We start from the raw sequence: 23448 nt of genomic DNA on the forward strand, positions 1-23448 counted from the left end.
TACGTAAACAAATAGTAGGGAAATACCAATTTGCACAGGGTTATCACAAAGCAGGGTGCTGTCCAAGAATGAAGTCAGGCTTTAAGGTGGGATTCATGAAATTGTAACAGTTTGTAACTAGAGGGAGGAAAGAAATGATAAGAGAGAGGTACAGTGGGGAGAGTGTGACATCGCTCATATTTTTTTTTCTTTTTAATAAGAATGTCATAATGTGACATCGCCCGTTTTTTCTTTTAAATAAGGATGGCATAAGGTGACATCGCGCGTTTTTTTAAAAATAAGAATGGCATATGTCACGCTGTTTTTCATAAACAAAGAGAGGAGGGGCATAGTGAAGCGTGAAACTTAGTGACAAAAGGGGAAGGGGATCAAATATGTCGAAAAAAAGTGTGACATCAGCTATATTCACAGCCTTTAACCATAAAAAAATCACGAAGACAATGTTTTTTAAATTGTACTATTAGTGTGTGTGTGTGACGTCAAGTGTTTTCAAGTGAAAATTTTTTTTAATGCAGTAAGTACAATTGGTTCATTTGACTGTTTAAAATTTTATACCTCTCATGCCAAAAATCAAAGTAAAGTAATCAATGATAGTAGACTTTTTTAGAAGTTTTACGTATAAACTAAGTTTTGCGGTATCATTTATTCGGGAAGATTTCGATGATTGGGAAATTGGCGATCTTTATCCACCGGGGCGTCAAATTTTTGGCAACAATGCCAGCGAGAGAAATGTGTTCTCTTTGCATACAAAGTGCAGAGAAATATGTATTTGCATAAGGTTATTCAAACGACATGACATCCAAAATGAAATTATTCACTCCAAAAATTTGATGACCACGCTAATTTCCCAATAATCGAAATATCCCCTTTCATTCATTTATCTTGAAATTAACATACAAAAAAATATTTTGAAAAAAAAAAAGAAAAAAAAAAAAAGAACCGACTTCAAAATTGCTCTAAAAAGTGAAAAATAATTTTATTATTTGAATACCACCGATAATACTTTAAACGTAATTTTTGAAGTTGGCGCAAAAGCAAAAAGTAAAATCATGTGTAACCATATTTCGTTTATAGTTTTTAAGAAAATCATCCTAAGTTAGGAACGAAACATGTATACCGTTACTCATAAATGCTGTTACCAATGCATAATGTATGCAGTGGTATTGAAGAACTGGGCGCACTTAAATTTACAGTTGTACAAGTTGTTATAGTTGAATTATGGCTACTAACGATTTTATCTACAGTTTTTGCGCCAACTTCAAAAATTACGTTTAAAAGTATTATCGATGGTGTTCAAAGAATAAAATTATTTTTCACTTTTTAGAGCACTTTTAAAGTAGGTTCTATTTTTTTTTTTTCAAAATTATTTTATTTCATTCTTTTCAGTGCAAATGTATTTCAGGAATAGTACGAAATTACCATCCCGAAACTTCACCTTATTCTTTCATAAAAACGCTCCATGTTACTTTAAAAAAAAAAAAAAAACAATCTCTATAAACACGCCTTACACTTTAAGCGATTGGCACTAAAAATTTGTTCTTGTTCCTCTCTGGGATTCATTTGTATGCTAATTTAATTATAACCATTTAAATATAAGCGGCTTCCCAAGCTAATTTATATTTCATAACATACAAGTTGCTTGTGACGCAATCCCACATATCCTTATTTAGCCTCAATATCTATTATTGGCTTATTTAGCCTCAATATCTATTATTGGCTTATTTAGCCTCAATATCTATTATTGGCATAGGTGATTCTCCTCGCTTCCTGGTAAAGTTTGCCCCCACTAGAGAGCAATGACGGGGAATAAACTTGATGCATGTTTCAGAGAAGCCTTCATTCAACATTCTCATAACAATCACTATTAATATTACTGTTATATGGTAACAAAATTTTGAAACAATGATTTTTTATTATGGAGGGGGGAGGGGGATGGGCGGATCCACGAAGCGGAAACTGGAAGAACGTTCCCTTTCCAAAATCCTAGATGATTCTGAGGGTTTTGTCTCAGATGGGGGACTATGTAATTGATGTCACAACTAAAGCACCCTTTCAAAGATGGTTCAGTAAATGACCAAAAATGTGAATTATCACTGCCAGGGAAATCTTCACACAAAAATATTCCAAAATACCTTGAGTCTGCCCACTGCTGGGTCTGGGGTAAACCAGGCAGGACCCTTGTTTCGAGTGGCACATTGAAGTGTATCGATAGAGCCCAAGCGTGGTGCCAAAAGGGTGTCATGATCTCTTTAAGAGACCAAAGAAAGCTTAAAACTTCGCTTTTCGTTCTTTTGCTCTGCAAAATTTCCGAGAGAAAACCCCCGATTCCCTCATCCGTTCCTAATATCACCACGAATAACTTTAAAAATGCATTTTTATACAGAATACATTTCTGAAACATTTCCAAAAGAGAGTCACTTTTCTGCTCTCTTTCTACCAACGTGGCCCTCGTCTCCATTACGTCACCAGTGACTTCAATTTTCAAAAATATTTCGACAGAAAATCACTGCTCCCTGTCTTCCATTTACGTTACCAAAAAAAAAAAAAAAAAAGGCCTAAATTGCGATTTTTGACGGAAGTTTTGGAGTTTTCTCAAGGACCGTCTTTTTTTCAGACCACAGTCAATTATCGTAAAATCTGTACAGGAGCTTTTCATTTAACGAAAGAAAAGCGAACGTTTGGCGTATTATAGCTATGTTATTGCTAGCGTAATTTAAAATTATTATTTATGTAACGATAAAAAGTTTTTTCAGAAAATTTGTTCCGGACAAACGAGGGCCGGATAAACTAGATTCTACTGTTTCAAAAACATAATACATTTCATATACCCTCGATGAACATAATTTCTAAAAAGGTTCTCCTCCCAAATCCATAGTCAGGATCCGAATAGGGAAATTGCATGAAATTGACGGTAACTTTTTTTCTAATGAACAAATATCGTCAAACAAAATAAGGACCTAAGTTGTACCATCCCCTATCCATTAAAAAAAGAATCATCAAAGTCGGTTCCCTAAGTGAAACGCAGTGAGTGGACAAAAAAAAAAAAAAAAAAAAAAAAAAAAAAAAAAAATAAATAAAATAAATAAATAAAAAATAAATAAAAATAAATAAATAAATAAAAAAAAAAAAATAAATACCCCCCCCCCAAAAAAAAGCATGAAATTGACTGTTTTTTCCCCATAACTTTTTTTCTAATGAACAAATATCGTCAAACAAAGTAATGGGACCTAAGTTGAAACATCCCCTATCCATTAAAGAAAGAGTCATCAAAATCGGTTCACTAAGTGAAACGCAGTGAGTGGACAAAAAAAAAAAAAAACATACATACCGTATGAACTGATAACCGCCTCCTTTTTGAAGTCGGTTAAAAAACTTTGGTTTTTTTTTTTGGCGCAAAAGCGTTATTAATAGGCTATGCTACGCCATATACATAAATCAAAATTGGGATAAATTATTACTATTTGGTATTGTGAGTACATGTAAAAATAATATGTTCCCAGATGTACACTAAATGAATGTATGAGTAAAAATAAAAATGTTAAAAACAGGAAAATTCTTATTTGTTTTCTCAAATATTCAGTAATGAATATGGTCGAACCCTAGTCAAACATTAAACTCTAGATTATTGATCTAGAGTTCTTTCATTTACGTAAAAAAACATCGTGCAAAACCATGGCTAAAAATAATAATAACAACAATAATAATAATATACACAAGAAAAAATATTTGGGAGACTAGCGGTTAAAGAATTCCTGATTTATTTTTTTAAAAGCTAGCGAAAATGGATAATTTAATGCCCTTCAGCTTTGAATTAATTGATTTCGTGTGAGTTTCTTTTTAAAACACATAAGTGACTCAATACTTGGTAGTCGAAGAACAATCTGATGAAAAGAGCAATAACGAAAAAGGTGCAGTCTTTAATAAAAAGAAAAAAAAGATTTCTTTTTTCTTAGACGATAATTAAGCCATAGTTTTGTAGATACATACTTTAAATGACTTGACTCTGTTAAAACAAGTTATTAGCAGATGTTGCGTGCTTTGCGTGCTACCGCAAAACGATGATACTTCGCACGCACGTGCAGAGAACATTTCATATTTCACGTTGAAAAAGTTCTCAAATATGTTCTGTAGATGATAACATATTGCAGCGCGAAGTTATGATCAGACTTTCACCTGCTACAATAATAAACCATTTTTAGTAGCTCGGTATATTTTTATGTCTTGGAAAGTGATTTATTCGTCTATGGGTAACTGATAGTATCATACACTGGTGGTAAAATTATAGACTCACTTTTTTAAAAGTTTGTTTTAATCATAACTTTACTCAACAGATTTGCACTTCGTTGAAATAAAGAGATATACAGTGGCCGCCGCTTATATGAATCACGTTTGTTTCAAACACTTTTTGATTCCATAAAGCGGCTGATTCAATATAGCGGCTAGTTCGATAAAGCTGGATTTTGTTCTGTTTTTGACGATTTGATCCATTAAAGCGGTTGATTCAATTAACCACTGATTCAACTACCCGGCGTCCACTGCAATTGAAAAAGTAGTCCCGAATTTAGTATAGCTCATAAATTAACTTAAACAATTAATTTGATTTTACAAATTTCGAACTTGAATATTTTACTGTAAGGAAACCAGGACAAAATTATAAATAAAACTCAAAGGTAAAAATTCCTAAATTATAGTAAAAATTTCGCTCGAATAAATCGTTTTAAATCCATAACATGAATAAATGCTGTCTTTAGTGATCATTAATTACTTTATTTCTCAAAATAAATGACAAGCCGCAAAAATATGAAACAAAAATACAAATATTTGTGCATGAAATTCTAAATTTCGGGTTTTCTCGCACCGAATACGTGTTTTTTTTTTTTGCAAAACAATGATTAAGAAACTTGACTTGTCATTAAATATTGTTTTTTTTTTTTCTTAAAAATTATTTCAAACGATAAAATACAACTTAATACAAAATATTGTGCAAAATGCTACTTTTTATACAAACGTAATTTTCCATCAGTTGACTATTTTTTAAAATTGCTCAATGAAAACTTCTTTGTTGTCTGACTTGATATCCAGAATGGGGTTGTTTCCGAAAATTTAAAAGCACTTTTTTTTCTGAAATAGCATGGTTAAAAACATTGAATTAGACCATTTTTAAAATAATTTGACAAAATTTAATCTTGTTAAACAATTATTTTAATTAGTGCGCAGATTGAAATTCAATTTTTATGCTTCTGCATATGACATCACAAGTGATGAAATGCTATTCACTGATGCCATCAGTGCACAGCGCAAATTATCAAACTGGTAACGCGGTTGAACGCAAAGCGTAAACATTTAGCTCGCCAATAGAGTAGCGTGCCAAAGTACCTCACATGTGACGCCATAAAGACTACGCCCTATTTCCAAGATCGGACATTTAAAAAAATTTAGCAACAAATACCTTTTGGAAAAATAAAAGCTTTTTCTGTCTCCCTGTTATTTCTTTTGCTTATTTCATCAATTTTAGTGACTAAAAGTAGTACTTTTGACTGAAGAAAACAACCCCATTCGCAACTCTAGAGCTCAAATACGCTACCTTGGGGTGATTAACAATACTACCGAAAAGGGTAAAGCATTCTGTTTTCTTTGTTGTAAATTACAGGCTTCAGACAGTTTATGTTGTAATGTAATTTCAGAGGAATAGAAAGGAAAGCTTCCCACAAAGACGGTGAAAAATTGCTCTCATTCATTAAGCTTCAGAACAAGTTATAAGTTACGGCATTTGTTTGTTTTACCTTTTCATCTGCCATTAAACAGTGACTGCAGAGCCCCCTATAGTTTCTTGCAGTTGCGAATTATTTGAGTCTCTTAAATATGTCGCAACTGATCATCCTTAGATCGAGGTTAGTCTGGAACTTTTACTTAAACTTTTCCCTCCATCTATTTTGATATGAAGTGAACTGAGTAAAAAAATAAAAGTATAAAATTGATGCAACAAAGCTTACTGGTTCGACGAGCTCGACCGGTAGTGCCCGGTTAGTTAAACACGTGACAGCTAATGATCACGTGCTCCAATCCACCAATCAACAGCTTAAAATGATAACCGATAGATGATAGAACGCTGCGGTTTGTAACCGGTTACTTACCGGTCGACCGGTGAGGTTCGTCGAACGCAACCATAGTCTGTCAATGTCAACTAAGTAGCAGTTCGAATTGCAAATGGGTTTTCTAATAGTAAATAATATGATAATGTTTTGTGTTTTTTAAAGTACTGTGTGTTGTTTTCATTAAATTAATTCTCTCCGTCAAATGTGACGTTGCAGATGCCCTAAAAGAAGCGGAAAAGGTAAGATTTTTACCTGATGTAATTTTAAAAAAAGATCCGCTTAGTCTTGTTTTTTTAAGTCGTCGTACCTCCATCGAAGTTTTGAATGAACATTTTTTTCTTGTTTTAATGTTTGTCAAAATGACGTTTGTATAGAAAATAGCAATTTTACTAAATTGTTTGTATTGAGTCGCATTTTGTCGCTCGAAATATTTTTTAAGAAAAGGAAATAGCTATTTCTAATCACGAGATTAATTATTTTTGTTTTCCACCTAAAAAGCTCATGAAAAGGAAGAAAACCACCTAAAAAGGAAGAAAACCCAAATTTTAGAGTTTCATGATCTTTAAAGATCAGATGAGATCATGATCAGAAATTTCTATTTCTGATTCATATTTGTATTGTTCGTCATTTATTCTGAAAAACGAAGCAACTAACGACCGCAATAACGATCACAAATATTGGTAGTAATGGGGTCGTTTCCAAAATTTTAATTTTTTTTTTTTTCGAAAGAGCATGCTTAAAAACATAGGATCTGACCATTTTTTAAATAATTTAAGTTTAAGTTTAATATTTTTAAAAAATTACTTAAATCGGCGAGCTTTCAATGTTTATGCTTCTGTCCGATGACATCACAAATGATGAAATGGCATTCTGTGTTGCCATTCACGGAGCAAAATATTTAATTCGCATCTTTACTCATGTGTATTGGCTAAGATATATTTGATAGCAAGCGTAGAGCGCAATTTTAATTCGCTTCTTGATTATCATAACGTGGAATCACGGTAGAAAGATGCGGCAAAGTGCAGCATTTGTGACGTCATCAAGACCACGCCTTGTGTCAAAAATCGGAAATTTTAAAAAATTAATTAAAAAATAACTGTTGGGAAAATAAAAGTATTTTCTGGGTCCATGTTTTTTTTTTTTTTTTTTTTGCCTATTCTATCAATTTCAGTGACAAAAAGTACTTCTTTTGACTGAAGGAAACAACCCCATTCGCAATACAGTAATATCATTTACTATAGAAAACTCTTTCCAATCGAATTAGATATCGAATGCTCGATTAATGCTGTAACGTTCACCATAACTGACATTTTTAAAACACGAGTAGGACATGTATTTATTTTTTTCATTTATGTTTTCAAGCAAAGTAGCACTTTTTAACCTTGTTTTTTTTTTTCAGGGGGCGTATATCTCATTTGGGTTTTATTGTTTCGTATATTATCACTCGCCACCTGCGTTTCATTAAAGTACACCAACTTATAAATTGGTTTCCGTAAAGAGTTTCGAACTAGTCGTTGCATAATACATAAATTAATCAATTTTATGCTTAAATAGCTAGAGCATAGTTCTTTAGTCGGTCCTAATTTTCATACAAATTAGTTTCAGAGATATACGCTGACGGAAAAAATTATAGACTCAAATTATTTTTAAGTTTTTGTAATTAGAAATCAATTGAGTTTTACTTCGTTAAAATAAAGATGAACAATTGAAGAAATATAAAAAATATTTTTTAATTTTAAAGACTATTTTTATAAGCTAAGGTTCGCTTTAAAAAGTATGAAATAAAATAAGTATGAGTGTTTTCCTGATTGCAACACTTAAAAATTGAAGTTGATATTAATATCCTTGTGTTTATGTTAATTCTAAGGCAGTCAATAATAATATTAAAATTTTAAAATATAATATTAAAACTAAAAATTTGAGAGAAGAAATAGGCGGTATACACAGTTTAGCACGAATAGATTTACTATGCCGTCTATATTAGTACCGACTATTAATTGCATATAAATGGCAAACATAAGTTACCGTCCCAAATTATCCCGTGGATGGGGGACTTTGGGTATAGTCATGGTTAGGGAAAAAAGCATGGTTTTAATAAAAATCTTACTCAATGTTTTCAGCCTTAGGTTAAATGTAAGGATAATAGAAATAATGAAATAGTATGAATACTAATTTTTAGGGTAAACCTACCCAATTTCGTGATACTAAGGATTCAAACAGTATAATCGATAATTTTTTCTGAATTTATTGACTTGATATTTTTTCCATAGACATAGTAAACTTTATTCTTAATTATTAAACCATCAAACAGAATTAATACATGATAATATAATGTAATTTAATTATTTTCCAAAAAAGTATCACATGTACCTAAATTCGTGATAGTCTACCTTATTCCGTGAGTCAGTGTACCTAACTTCGTGGTAATGACTTAATCACTGTCACTGTCATTTTCTTCATTACGTGCACATACACTACACATGAACACTGTTGGTGGATTTTTTGAGTCAACTGCCTGGCAACTTTCATGATACCAATTTAAACAAAAACAACATTGGATCCATGGGCTCTTGTTATGTCCTTTGTAGTAACTTTCATTACAGTTGGGGCAGAACCATTCATCTTCAGCTTCACCTTTGCTCTTATTGGTGTTCTTTTTGGCTTTAACCAAACTGCTGGTACTGGCACTGACACAGGATTTGGTAGTGTCACTAGTACTGGAACTGGTACTGGCGGTGGAAGTATTACCACATGATTTCTCCCCTGGAAGATGAACTGCAGCTGATGGATCATGCCTCTTCCTTGCAGGTTTTGGAGCACGTGCTGTAAATTCAGGTAGTTTTAACACATCATCGATGCCTTCCTTTGTAGCAGGTGCATTGCTGACTGACAGGGAATTTTCATCCATACACCTGTTATCCACGTTTGTGGATAACAGGTTTTAACCAAAAATTTTTTGCAGACTTGTACACTGACCAATTTTCATCCACTACCTTCCTCACTGAGAGTTGAAGTGTTTCCTTTGAGTATTTCTTCCGTTTGTTCCCACCTTTCTCTTTTTTCCCACCGGCTAGCTTGCTGTAAATAGGCGCCATCTGTCTGAAAGTAGCAAAATTTCGTAAGAAATAACTGTGTTTTTGTAAGCCTCCGTTACGATTATTACACACAAAAACAAGAAACTAATATAAATACCACATTCATTATAGTATTAATTTAAATATTAGTGTAAGAAATATTAATTTTCTTAAGAGATTACATATCAAAACTTACATTAATTATTGCAAGGAGTCACACCACGTGCACACTGTTCTCTTCTAACTGACAAAATGGCTACACAATAAACCAGTTGCCGGAGACCTCCAAAGCTTTGCCTGGGTTTGGACAACACCCTGCCATCTATGAGGAACATGTCAAATTAAGTGTACACAACCTACCTAACTCCGTGGTAAAATAAATGTTTCGTATCACAGAGTAAGGTATGTCACGAAATAAGGTAGGTTCACCCTATAAGTATTAAGATAGATTTTAGGCTGAAAATGCTGCAAAAATAGCACTAAAATGACCAACCATTAGTTGACGGAAAGTATTTCTTTGTTACAGAACATTTAAGCAAATTGAAAATTTTCCTAATACATTTTAAACATATGTCCTTTCGCAGTGAGGATACACATAGTTGCCTATTTTTGTAGTCCTATAAAATGATTTTTTGTCCTTCTAATTAGTAAAATATAATGTATTCCCAAATTACCCCATGTTTTAAAATTATTAGTTACATGAAAACTAAATATGATAAATGCTTAAATTCAATGATAAATTAAAGTAAACATATCGTCGCCTCCGAGCAACAGTAAGACATCTCTAATTCATTTTTGCTAATCTAATTTTACTAATCACTAAAATCTCTAATTCATATATACTTACATTTAACATCTTCTAATACATTTTTAAAATATGTCCTTGGGTAGTGAGTATGCACATAGTTGCCTATTTTTGTAGTCCTATAAAATGATTATTTGTCCTTCTAATTAGTAAAATATAATATATTCCCAAATTACCCCATGTTTTAAAATTATTAATTACATGAAAACTAAATATGATGAATTCTTCGATTGAATGATAAATTAAAGTAAACATATCGTCGCCTCAGAACAATAGTAAGACATCTAATCCCAGGAATAATAATACGATATCCTACTGTTTCTCTGAATCGGCGATATGTGATGTCTACATACTTAAATTTGGAAAACATAGAGCTGCAGGTTAATTAGCAGCACTATTTGCATTGCATTGCCATCTCCAGAAAACTGAACTTATTTTTTATTAATTTCAATAATACTGTTGGCATTTCCCCCCCCCCCAGTATATTCTCATTGGTGAGGATAATGTTTATAATTGTGACTTTTTGTAGGTGTTATCAAATGATTTAGTTTTCAAATTATTTAATAAAATTTAACTTATACCCAAATTACCCCCAAACACATTCCAAACGTGTTATAGCCTGCCGAAATTACGAAAAAAAGTGTCAAATTTGAAGACTTGGCGAGAACTTGAAGGTACCACACGATTTCATCTTTTCATCATCTGCATGGGGCTGGACATCCATATGCAATGCTCGTAAAAGTTGTTTTCCGCTTCTCATCGAAACTCGCTAAATTTGCCAACTTATCTTCAAATTTCGGCAGACTTTATGACCTCATATTTTGATGACGGGGGCACTAGGGAAAATAAATCATGCGTCCAGAAACAGGTTTTAGAATGCTCTTTCTATTGCTACTTATTTAGTTTTTTGTTTTTTAATCGTTTTTTAGTTTTGATGAGTAATGAATTCGATGCTCACCTTTTAGTTTTCAAACTACTCTCTTTTGTGCATTTTTTTTTATTTATATTTTTTTCAAAGCATGTTTAAATGATTGATGTAAAAATATCCATCACTGTAACTAACCTGGAAAAAAAAAGGCGATTATTTTTCGCGCATAAACAGAAATAGTTTCTGATCGAACAAATGCAAATAAAATCATTCCTGCAAATCCAATCAAAAATCGAAGCTATTAACAGGGAAGGGGAAGCTAACGATGCATTTAAATGCGCGGACACGATGTGTTCTTCCGTGTAATTCAACTTTATGAAGCACGCGAACGAGGTAAATGGTGAAACACGTCATCCCCGTATTCCAATCAGAGTAATGCGGTGGTTACGATAGAATGGTGAGAGAGTTCTCATGATTTTAATGCAGTTTACCCGTTGAAACCGAAGTATTCTAGGACGGGAGCACGTTCCAACGGAGAACAGCCTATATAGCCTATATATTTATACATAGAGATATATGGATATATCATCATTATCATCATCCTTATCATAGTCAACATTTACCGATCCACTGCAGGATGAAAGTTAATTTTTTTCTAGATGGTTCCAATCTACACTATTTTCTACAATTCTTCTCCAATTTGTTCCTGTTACCTTGATAATCTCACCTCTCGAACGAGTCGGTGGTATCTTACTAGGTCTTTTCTTATCTCTTGGTATCCAGAATAGGAATTTGGCTTCCAATCTATCCTCAATTCTTCTATCAAGGTGCCCAACGAGACAGCGGTATCTTAATCGGTCTTTTCTTATCTCTTGGTATCCAACCAGAATTGGATTTTGGCTCTCGATCTATCGTCAATTCTTGAATCAAGGTGTTCAGCCTAGCTCATTTTTCCAACGAAACAATAGTACCTTAATCGGTCTTTTCTTGTCTCCCGGTATCCAAAATAGAATTTTGGCTCTCAATCTATCATCAATTCTTCTATCAAGGGGAAGAACTCTGTCCTATTTCCAACGAGACAGTGGTATCTTAATCGGTCTTTTCTTATCTCTTGGTATCCAACCAAAATTGGATTTTGGCTCTCGATCTGTCGTCAATTCTTGAATCAAGGTGTTCAGCCTAGCTCATTTTTCCAACGAAACAATAGTACCTTAATCGGTCTTTTCTTGTCTCCCGGTATCCAAAATAGAATTTTGGCTCTCAATCTATCATCAATTCTCCTATCAAGGGGAAGAACTCTGTCCTATTTCCAACGAGACAGTGGTATCTTAATCGGTTTTTTCGTATCTCTTGGTGTCCAGAAATAGTATTTTTGCTCTCATTCTATCATCAATTCTTCTATCAAGGTACCCAACCTAGTTCTATTTTCCAACGAGACAGTGGTGGTATCCAAAATAGTATTTTGGCTCTCATTCGATCATCAATTCTTCTATCAGGGTGCTCAACCTAGATCTATTTTAAATTTTTACAGTACAAATGACAGTAACTTTGGTTTCCCTTAATGCATGTTTCACTTTCTGTCCCTTGTGGTCGTCTACAAACGATGCCACGCTTTGGGGAGGATTGTGTCGTTGGGGTCGTGGAATTGTGCCCAGGGGGATGAAGGGGGTAACAAGAAGTGTGACATCACGCACTATTTAATAACAGTACTAGCTGCGTCGCCCGGCTTTGCACGGTCTACCTCGAAAATAAAAGTTACGTCAAGTGACGCGTGTTCAACACTAAGGCTTGGTCAAAAAAAAAAAAAAAACATTCAGTGAAATTTTACGGCAGATTGCGGAAAAATAACCAAAAAGTAAACATTTTAAATCCCCCGATTACAGGGAAAGGCTTTAAAACAAAAGCAAGAATTTTACTTGTTCATATTCGAGGGAAAAAATGGCAACAGATCTTTCGTCTCAAGGATTTTCTTCACGTCATAAATTTTAATAAAAGCATTGTTGCGGAAAGTTGAGATGAAGCACTGAATAATAATTTGAATGGAGGAAAGCCTTCGAAAAATAGGGATTTTATGTCGAAATTATAAGTGTCATAATTAATATATATATATATAGTTTTTAATTGATATCTCCGCTAATTATTATCTGAGGATTACGTTAAATAGCCAAACATAAGGCGGGAAAATACGAACCTAACGATACCTATGGTTCGATGGTCGGTTCACTGTTGTTCGTGAGAAGTAACTCAGACATAGATGACTACATAGGTACATACCTAGATACATACGCTCAGTTTTTAATTATATAAGATAAGCTCCTTCACCCGAGGCAACTTAGTTGAATCAACTTTCGAACAGGCGGTTATCAGGATGTGTAATCAGGTAGAAAAGTGAAGGAATTGCCCGGCGTCTTTCACACGACCGTCAACTCACCAGGCTTTCGCTACCATTCTCATTCCGATGAGTTGATTCAACATTTTAGTTGATCCAACTCATCGGGACATTGCCAAGCGTTCGCTGTACACACAAGTAAACTAATTGAGTCAACTCGACTCAGTTTCAACATCGCTGTGAAGCAGCTGCTCGAATCAATTCCGCTTATAAGAAGAAAAGTTGACTCAACTAAGTTGCCTCGTATGAAGACAACGAAGAACGCCAGTCAACTAATTGACAAGTAACTTTTTTCGAAAAGTTGATTCAACTAACCTCCTTGTGTATAGAAAGCCTAAGTGTTTGAAAAATAGCGTGGTATGTGATAATCAGAGGGGAAAGATTTATTTGAAATCTGATAAAGCCCAAAAATATTGTCAAGAAAGAAAGACATCATGCAGGGACAACCTCTCTTCGAGTGAATAACTTGCATCTTTCCCTGCTTCGTTGTTGTTTTTTTTTGAAGCTTTCGCAGGTTTTTTCATTGATGTCTTAGTTTCTGAAAAATATTTAATGCATTCGAAATATACTGGTCAAGAACTTTTCCTTTTAAACAAAACTTGATTCCGTTTTCTTTTTAATGCTGCCCGGGAAATTTTAATTATGTTACCAATTTCTTCCATGATGCTTCCATTAGTCGTAGTGCCTTGCTCCGTACAAGTAGAGGAGACCGGGGTTAGTTGTGCCAGGGGCAAGTTGTGCCATCGAGCCTCCTGACTGAGCCAATAGCCCAACCCTGTCGCGTCATGTTAGTAAGCAGGTTGATGATCTCAGTGTCTTGTGTAAGTTTGGAAGTATAGCGTTGGACTATTTTCAAGATAAAGATATTTATCGTGTTTTCTACAGCAAAAGTAAATTTTGTAACCTGCATTGGAATTGTTATTGCCACTAAGGATACCGAGGTGTGAAAACTTTCCCAACATTATTTAAATACCTATGTTTCGAGCTATGCATTTCATTTGTTGATCATGATAATATTTCGGAAACTATTGAGTCAAGTTCAAAATGGTGTAACACGTGGCCAGTTGTGACAAAGTTAAGGAGGCACGTTGTGACAGTGTCACTACTTGCCCCAGTCCGTTATCCGTCAGAGATGAGAGTGGTGATGACCAAAATGATAGTGAAAACAATATGAAGCTGTTATCAAACTCAGCACTTCAACAATAAATTTAGTCTGTGATAGTGAGAATTCCGGTCTGTCTTGAGAAGTGAGAAATCTCGTTGAATTAGATGAATCTATGACAGGTAGTGATGTGGATCGGGTAAATACCCAGCGGGTAGGTAAATATTTTTTGGGTTTTTACCCGGGTATTTGGGTTTTTACCCAAGGCCTGGGTAAATACGCAAAAACTGGGTATTTTACAAAAAAAAAAAAAAAAAAAAAAGTGAATGGATTTTTTTTTCTCTAAATCTAAATATGAAATAATTGGTAAAACTGATACATGCATATGTATTACACAGTTTATAATATTTTTTTATTGAAGACTTGATGAAATTATGAAAGAAATATATCATGAACCAAAGAATCTTTCTTTCCAATGTCATAATTGGAGAAGTATAAGCAATTCAATGATGAACTTCAGGATTTCAAAATCACAATCTAGGTTAGTCATATCCAAAATGAGAGAAAAAAAAAAAAGGAAGCATGAGGGATGTTTGGAAGAATAAACTGAGAAGTTATTAAGACTATGATGTTATTTATTTGTTTTATTGCTGTTTAAGTGATAATGTGGCAAATATAGAAACAGTTTTTATATTATTAAGCAAAAAAAAAAAAAAAAAAAAATCAAAATATTGCTTTTTGTTGCCTTGCTCATTTGCATTTGCTCCTCAGTACTTCATGATGAAAATTTATTCAAACTGTTTTTAATACACGCAATTAGTGATGTAGGGTAGGAAGGTAAATATTTTTTGGGGTATTTATCCGAAGGCAGGGTAAATCCCCTAATAACTGCGCATTTTGCCAAAAAAAATTAGGTGGTATCAAAAGGTGATGATTTTCTTTTTAAAAAACATAAACCGTAAAACATCTTCAAACACATTTTACTGAAAACGGAATGATCAAGTATTTTTATGCTAACATTTATGTTATACTGCATTTATTTTTAGTATTAAATTGTTTTGTTCTTTAAATTAAGACATTCTAAAACAGCTGTAACGTCTCTATTTTTTCTCGTACTCAATACATATGCGTGAAGTACAATAAAAAGAGAAAGTCAAAATATCAAAATGAAATAAGCCAACTAAGGACTACGTTATCTGCAGAATATGTCTGAACACTTGAACTAAGTTTCGAGGAAATTTCTGCAAAAGATACAGGTAAATAAATAGTAATAACAAGTTGAGCGACATTTCTTCACATTTTGATGTCATGCAGGGACATATTACTAGGTTATAAAAGACTAGGACTTTAAAAAAATTGATGTTTGCTTTTTTTTGTAACCAGTTAAGCTTTTTACTTTTGCAGAATGGCTTTTTATATCTGAAATTTGGCTATTAACATTGATTAGGCATATCCAGCACATTTAATGTGAATATCATATTAGATTGCTAAGTTGTTTCACACAAAAATTCTTTAAATATGTGATCAAAATACAATTTTTGGGCAAAAATTTATTGTTTTGTGTATGGTTGGTTATATATATACATTGTGGAATACATACAGAAAAGTATTTTAGTTGAATATAAATTTTTGAAATAAATACCCAATACCCGGGTATATACCCTGGATATTTACCCCGAAAAATAAATACCCGGGTATTTTACATCACTAATGACAGGTGAAATTCGCATTGTCACAGCGGTACGTTTTATGGAAAAAAGACGGCCATATAAAACTGGAAATCGAAGGTGGAAGCACTCCGCTCGTAAATGTTTTAAAACCTGTCATTTTAGCAATCGCACCTAAAGAGAAAATTCGAGCAGAACAGAAAGCAAGAGAACGCAAGAAACAAATTGAAGAAGAAAACACAAAATTTAAACTGTACGGAAATGCCAAAAAAGTGCATTTAACTGTATACCAAAGCAAAACTGTATACCAACGCTATTAAAAAAATGAAGAAGAAAGATTCCGATAGCTCTGAAGATAAAAATTGATTATGTCTAGTTTTCTTGGAACAATACAAAGTTTCTAGGCCCGTAGAAGACTGGGTCAATGCATAACACTTGAAAACGGGTCTCATGTCAAATGTACCAAAAAAGAAACCTTATTTTATTTGCATTAACAGCACATTGGATGTTGAAACAAGCGATAATAATGAGTGATTATAAAAATAGGTAGATTTGTAGGATATGGATGTACACATTGAAAAAAATTATGTGGTCAAAACCGAGTCAAGGATTAATATGGTCAAAAATTAGTGTTGGTCTATACGTATTATTTTTTTCTGATTAACAGTTTTTTAATGTGTCTCTAAAATAAGTTAACAATCGTTAATAATTTAACTATTTTATTTTCATTTCGTTTAAAGTGTTATTGAAAACACGAAGGTGTTATTTTTTTATGTTAAGAACATAAAAATGAAAAATTGTTTCGTTCTTAACTTAAACTATCCTTTTTAATTGTATTTCATACATAATTTGAACATGTTAGAACGTATTTGTACGAGGTTTTTTTTTTTTTTTGTGTGTGTCACAACGTGCCTCAAGCTTGTCACTACTAGCCTTGCTACGGGGCAAGTTGGGACAAACTTAGAGGTTACGCAAATTCCATTTAATAACATGAAAAAAGCTTAAAATGTTGTTAATTGGTTTATAAATATATTGCTTAAGGTTTGCTCAAATGATATGATGCATTAAATGTATCACATCAGTTCAAATCGTACGGTATTATCAAAAATGACAAAAATGTCACTACTAGCACCAGTCTCCCCTTCATCTGCGTACTGTATCTAATTCATTTCTATACCATTAGTGACCTTCTGTAAAAAAAATAAAAGAATTTGATATAACATTTGTTTTACTAAGGTTTCATCTCTATTCACCAAACTTGCTTTCTTTTTTTAATTTTTGAAATATTTTTTTACAATTCTTCAATAGAGGAAGGAAGTGCTGTACTATGTCATTCGCAAATCTCAAAAAATATTTTTTTTCAATTCTCCTACATCACTTTACACTCGTCAACTATTTTCTAAAACACGAGTAGTTTTATTTTTGTTACTGCTTTAATATTGTCCTAAAATTCCCACGAGCACTCATGAAAATTAATACCTGCTTACATCTAGTATATATACTAGTAGTAGAAACTTGTTAAGGACCTTTTCTGGTTTGAAAGTACAACTCTTTCTGAAATTCACAAAAATGAACCCTTCATCGTATCATTAGCATATGGTCACCATAAAAGCAATTAATGTTCATAAATAATCAACCAAAACAGTTTCAATGTGTTTAACTCTGTACATATCTTAATGCGACTTTCAATCTCAGCTACCATTTGTGCATCCAGATAAATAAATACTAAAACTGTTTTGTGTAGCGACATCTTAAACTAATTTTAGTAGTCCAAAACTCAGTGCTTCGAATATAATTTTAGTTTGACGTTCGCTACCAATTATGGCATTCTCCGCCTTTTAACAGCCCTATGCTTTTAGAAATTATATCTAAGCTTTACTTAAGCACTTACGGGAGAGTCGTCAAATAGCTGTTCGCAGCGTCTTCAAAGACCCAGTAACACAGTAATCATTAAAGGTTAAAAGTTTCTCCTTCCATTAACTTTAACTCGCGTTTCAGACTCAAGCAAGCAGAGGATGCTTCGCAGTTAACAGAAACGGAGCCCTTTTAAAGTGAAGTGTTTCATCTCGCAATTATGCATTTTATTCGGAGCTAGTGTTGTCACTGCCTGGGTGGATCGATGGAAATTATTTCCTTAGTGGATATAGTGTTGAGTGTTATGAGAAATCGCAGATGATTTATTTTATTAATTTACTATTAATTAATCTTCTCATGTATGTCTGCGAGACCAGTAAATTAGAAAGAGGTCTTTTTTTGGCGGAATAAATAACTTCAAATCTTTTGATAAGTTTTTACGTGATGATGTATACTTATATTGCTGGCCAAAAGTATTACAAGTTTGAGGAATAATTCATTTTTTTCAAGATAAGCCACGAAAAATAGAGTATTTTTTGAAAGTAAGCATTTTTTTTTCAAGTGTAAATACAGAAAAGTAGTTTAAGGAAACAATAACTGAAGTTTGGCACCATGAAATTACGAGGGAAGTTTTGCAAAACCTTGAAGATTCGATGCCTAAAAGAGCTGCTACCTGAATCAAACGAGAGGCAGTCCAAAACCACAATGTTTTCCTATTCAGTTGCCCTCCTTATTTTTTTTGCTCCGAGTAACTTGATTTAAGTAGTCTCTGAATAACTTGATTGCTTCTATGTTTCATTTTATTTCTAAGGAGCTGAAATGGATTCCAATTTCTGATAACTTGAACATTAATTTTCTTATGTTATATTTTTATGAAATTAAATAATTACTTGTATTAAATAAAATAAATCAATCATATCTGGTCTTTAAACTAATTTAATATTTTGGCATAAAAATATCTGTTGAATTGGGGGAAAAAATAAATAAAAACAAGGTATCATGCTCAAAAAAAAAAAGTTAGATTTCTGAAGCTTGCAATGTTTCAGAAGTGTGTTCAGTAGTGTAATTTTTGTTCAGTAGTGTATTTAAATTTCTTTTGTTTCTCGATTTTGAGAAATACTCGTAGATTACAGCAGTGGAGTTAGTATGTTAACATTAGTATTACGTTATTATAAAGGATTCCTCGAACTCCTATTTTTAAAAGGGGGAGGAGGATCCTCAGATTAACGAATAAAATTCCGAATTTTATCGAATGATAAAATGCGAGCGTACACAGTGCATGCATATCACACTATGCGTTATTAGAAAAAAATAATTAAAAAAGAAAAGAAAACTTTCTCTGTAAAAGTAACGTTATTACAAAAGAGTAATGTCAAAATTGCCAAATCTTATTTTACAGTTAATTTTACTTCTTCACTGCCCACTGTAGTTTACAAGTATAAAAAAAGTCGTTAATTGTTCTAGAAAGCTTTATTAAAATAATTGACGAATTCAAAAAGGAAAATGTCGCTGTGTACCACCACTTTTTCCTGTGATTTGATAACCCTATAAAAGTAGACTATTGCCTAATAAGACCACAATTTTCATTATTAGGGTTCCGATATCCTTATTAAGAAGGGTCAGGTGGAAGATATGATTCAGTGCTGTATATACTGCACATGTGTGCACGAACAGCGCTGACCAACAAACAGAAAATAACGACTTATGAGTGCCCCGAATGAGATGACTGATTTTTCTCCTTTCCATTGAAGTAAAAACGGAATTATTGATAATATTTTTGAGTTTATCAAATGTAGTTTTTTAAATATACTTTTACATTCACATTAAAGAAGTTTTCAGCTTTATTTTGTTTGGAAGTGTTTTTTGGCATTTTTTTCCGAGTTGGGTATGATTAGAGAAATCTGTTCATAGCAAGGCTAATTCGCCCCTTTTTTCTCAAAATTTTGACAAACACAACTTCAACTTAAATTTTCGCACATAAAGTTTTTCTTCTTGTTATTTTTCTGACTCATTTTATGAATGTACGAAAATTGGAGCCAATTTACTCATAAATGAGCGAATTATTTAGAACCTGAACCTCAGATTGGCCTTATTCGGTGCACAAACCTTGCTCAAAGAACCACCGTTACGAAAATGCACCTCCACGACGCATAACGGTGCTCACAGCGCCATACCTTTGCTACTACCGTAAATGATACACCTACTGCTATCTATGGATACTTTCTCCACCACTGTATCCCCACCACTACTCACACAACGCCCTCTTCAAATACGGGAGGGAGGTTGATATGCCGTACCCTGTATATATAACTGTAATTTGTATTTTTAACGCTTTTTTTATAATTAGTGCTTTAATAAACTTGAATTTACTATTTATTATTTTTGCACCAAGGTGAAGGATTTATATACTTCTTAATAAAAGTGTTTTGGACAACTGGTTTTTGAATGATCTAACTTCTTTTCGTTTTTTACAGCCACTAGAAGATCAGTATCCACTTCAAAGGTTGAGGAGAAATCTCCAAGCAAATGGAAATACTCCTCCTACATGTTTATGTCCTCTAGGTAAGATACTTCTTTTTTAGTCGATTACAGCTACAAAGAAAAAAGAATTTGAAAGTAGAAAATTGTTTCCTATAATTCTCTTTACGGGGTTCCCCCCTCCCTCCCTCGAATCGATAAGCGTGAATGAAGTAATGCTTTAAGTTTTGGTGACGTTGAATTTTTTAGTATTAGGTTTTGATCAGATGAAATGTAAGTAAGTCTAAACTGTTTATTAATGTCAAAATCTAAGCAATCGAAACATGCTCTCAATCTTGCCTTCGATACTCCTATAACTCATGTTTCATTGTTTCTATTTGTTACTGTTATGAATATTACTTGTGCGTTTCTTTGTTTCTTTGGAGGTATAGCGGAAAGCGTTATGATGGCAGCAAAAAGGAAAAGGAAGGGGGAAAAAACGCCATTCTCATTAATCAAAATCTGTCCTTATATAGTATGGCATTATAGCTGAGGCAGAAATTTTACTACTCATCACTCATTATACTGGAAAAATGATATGCACTCAAATGTAATTTTTTTTTTTGAATTGTCATGACAGTTAACTTCGCCTTACAGTTTCTTCAAAAAAGAAAAAAAAAATTCAGATGCTATATTTGCCTAACATTATAGTTATTCCGACGAATATATACTAGGGCACAGTAGTTTTGCGCGGATTCAGCTAGTTATAATTGCTTTCTTTACTATTATAAATTTTAAAATTTAACTAAACAAAGTTGACTCACTCTTACTTTTAATGTATAGGGAGAATGTTGTTTCAATTAAATTTTTAACCCCCTACACACAAATAGTTAGGGGTTAAAAAAAAAAAAACTTTGTTCGAAAGGAGAGTTTATCTATCTTAGCAAGTTTGCTTCTTCATATGACATTAATAAAAGAAGATATTAATTAAAAACCTCCAAAAGGTTTTTGCGTGATTTTTGCAATGAAAACATATTTTAAAATTTAAAAATTTAATACCAAAATGTAGAGTAATTTTGTCTGCGTCTTGTAGAATGTGTTTGGAACTTCCACGTTACATATAATTCGAATTATAACGTTTTTTTAAAAGCAGATTTTAAATTAGCCTTTATTCACGCGATTGGTAATTGAATTCATTGTTGGCCGACAAGGAAAGAAAATGCAATGATTTAAAATATTTTTTTGTTGTCAGTTTCTATTTGTTAACAAATAAAATACTTGGAATTAGTTTTTAATAGTATAAGGCTTTTAAAAGGAAATTTGAATTTTCTGTCTTAGTTCTACATTTGCGTCTCAGTCGAGTGTTCTTTTAAATTTTTAATTTTAGTTCTTTTTTTGTTGAAAGATTTTAATCTCGCAATTTATATTTTAATTTTTTACTGTAAATCAGTAAAATACCTTCATGTTACTACACGTGTTTAGATAAATTCAAAAAAAGTTTTGTATCTACATTTTTAATGCTGCTATTTTCATTTATCTCTGTAGGTTTAAAATTTTATCGGTAACGAGAATTTAAAAAAAACTTTAACGTTTAAAATTAACAACTTTTGTGTAATTCTGGAAAAATCTGACAATTTTTTCATCACTTTTAAAGTTAGTTCCTAAAAATTTAATATGTTTATTTGTTTATTCGAACTGTACGAGCTGTATAATTCATTCGCTACCTATTGAAAACGCTCGTTAAACCGAATCCTCACTTACGTACCTTATCCACTAAATCAAACTTTGACTTCGTTTTGATTTTAACAACTGCAACTTACCTGAGCTTCTACAAATTTGCTCAGAGTTTCGCTTTTGGAATGTTTTGGGTTTTCCTTTCGCGGCTCAGGCGAAGATGGCTCGGTTATTTTGCCGCGCTTGAGGGCGTGGTAAGTGGGTAGCGGTGCCATTCTCACGCGCTCGCGAATGATCAACTGCATCCTGCCCTTTTTGGTGGCAGCATTCGGCTAGCAGACGATTTCCAAAATGTGCTCGTTTGCGATGATTCCTAAAATAGGTAACTTCAGATAAAAATAAGGCAGTTATTTGTAATCTTTTATGATTATGTTTATGGAAGTCTAAATTGGTTTGTTAAACGAGGAGGGAAATGTAAGGCATAGTGAATTGGTTAGGATAACTTGCCTTTTTAAAAATGAACAAATTGGAAATGTGTTCATTTTTAAAAAGGTAAGATATCTTATTTATTTCACTGAAAGTTACAGCACGTCGAGAAAGAAAATGTATTTTGTTACGAAACTTGCAATGCAACATTATTTTTCATTTTTGGCAAAAAATTTGTTCCTTCAAAAAAAAGGGGGGGGGGGGGGGGGCGGTTACTTTAAAAACTCATGGGGTAAAGTGAAAAAAAAGAAATATTCTCTTTTTTATTATTAAGAATATTTTTCCTCAAATGAATAAGTAAGAAAAAGAATGAAGGAATGAATAAATAAAGAAAGAAACAATAAATTAAAAAGTAAATTAATTAACATTCGAGAAAAAAGTTAATGAGTGAATAAACAAGAAAATTAATGAATGAATACATAAATTAAGTGAAATGATAAATGAAGAAATTTAAATGAGTTATTTATTAAATAAATACGTAAGGGATTCAATAAAATTAATGAATAAGTAAACGAAACGAACTACGTCGAACCTCCATGTATCGAAATTTTCTACATATCGAAATTTTCTACATATCGTAGTCCTAGCAAATTTCCATGTCCATTACACAGAAAAGTTTTTTTTCTGTGTAACGAAAAAATCTCTATATATCGAAATTTTTTTCGAGACACTCATAGATTTTTTTTTTTTTACTTGAGACAGTTTGTCTCATGAAAAATGAAAGTTAGAGGAAAAAATTATGTTCACTAAAGGTTGCTACAAAACCTCACAGGAAATCAAGGGTTCAGGGGCGGGTAGATAGGTATTGTTCCGTTCTGGAGTTCTTAAATTCCCTCAAGTTTATTTCAAATCTTAGTTGCAACCAGTGATACAGTAAGATCAGTTTCAAGCTATTCATATTGTCAGTTGATTATCATTCCTAGTCTTTTTAACTTCAGTGAAAATCATTCAAGTTAAGTAGATTGAATTTTTACTTT

The 23448-nt window shown here is 32.7% G+C and overlaps 1 protein-coding gene across 1 annotated transcript in view; it reads left to right on the forward strand.

Moving 5' to 3' along the window:
* Window positions 1-23448, forward strand: part of LOC129230228 (collagen alpha chain CG42342-like) — a 196401-nt gene that overhangs the window by 21816 nt on the left and 151137 nt on the right. The window lies entirely within an intron of this gene.

The sequence above is a fragment of the Uloborus diversus genome, chromosome 9, assembly GCF_026930045.1.
Source record: "Uloborus diversus isolate 005 chromosome 9, Udiv.v.3.1, whole genome shotgun sequence".
Taxonomy (NCBI): Eukaryota; Metazoa; Arthropoda; class Arachnida; order Araneae; family Uloboridae; genus Uloborus; species Uloborus diversus.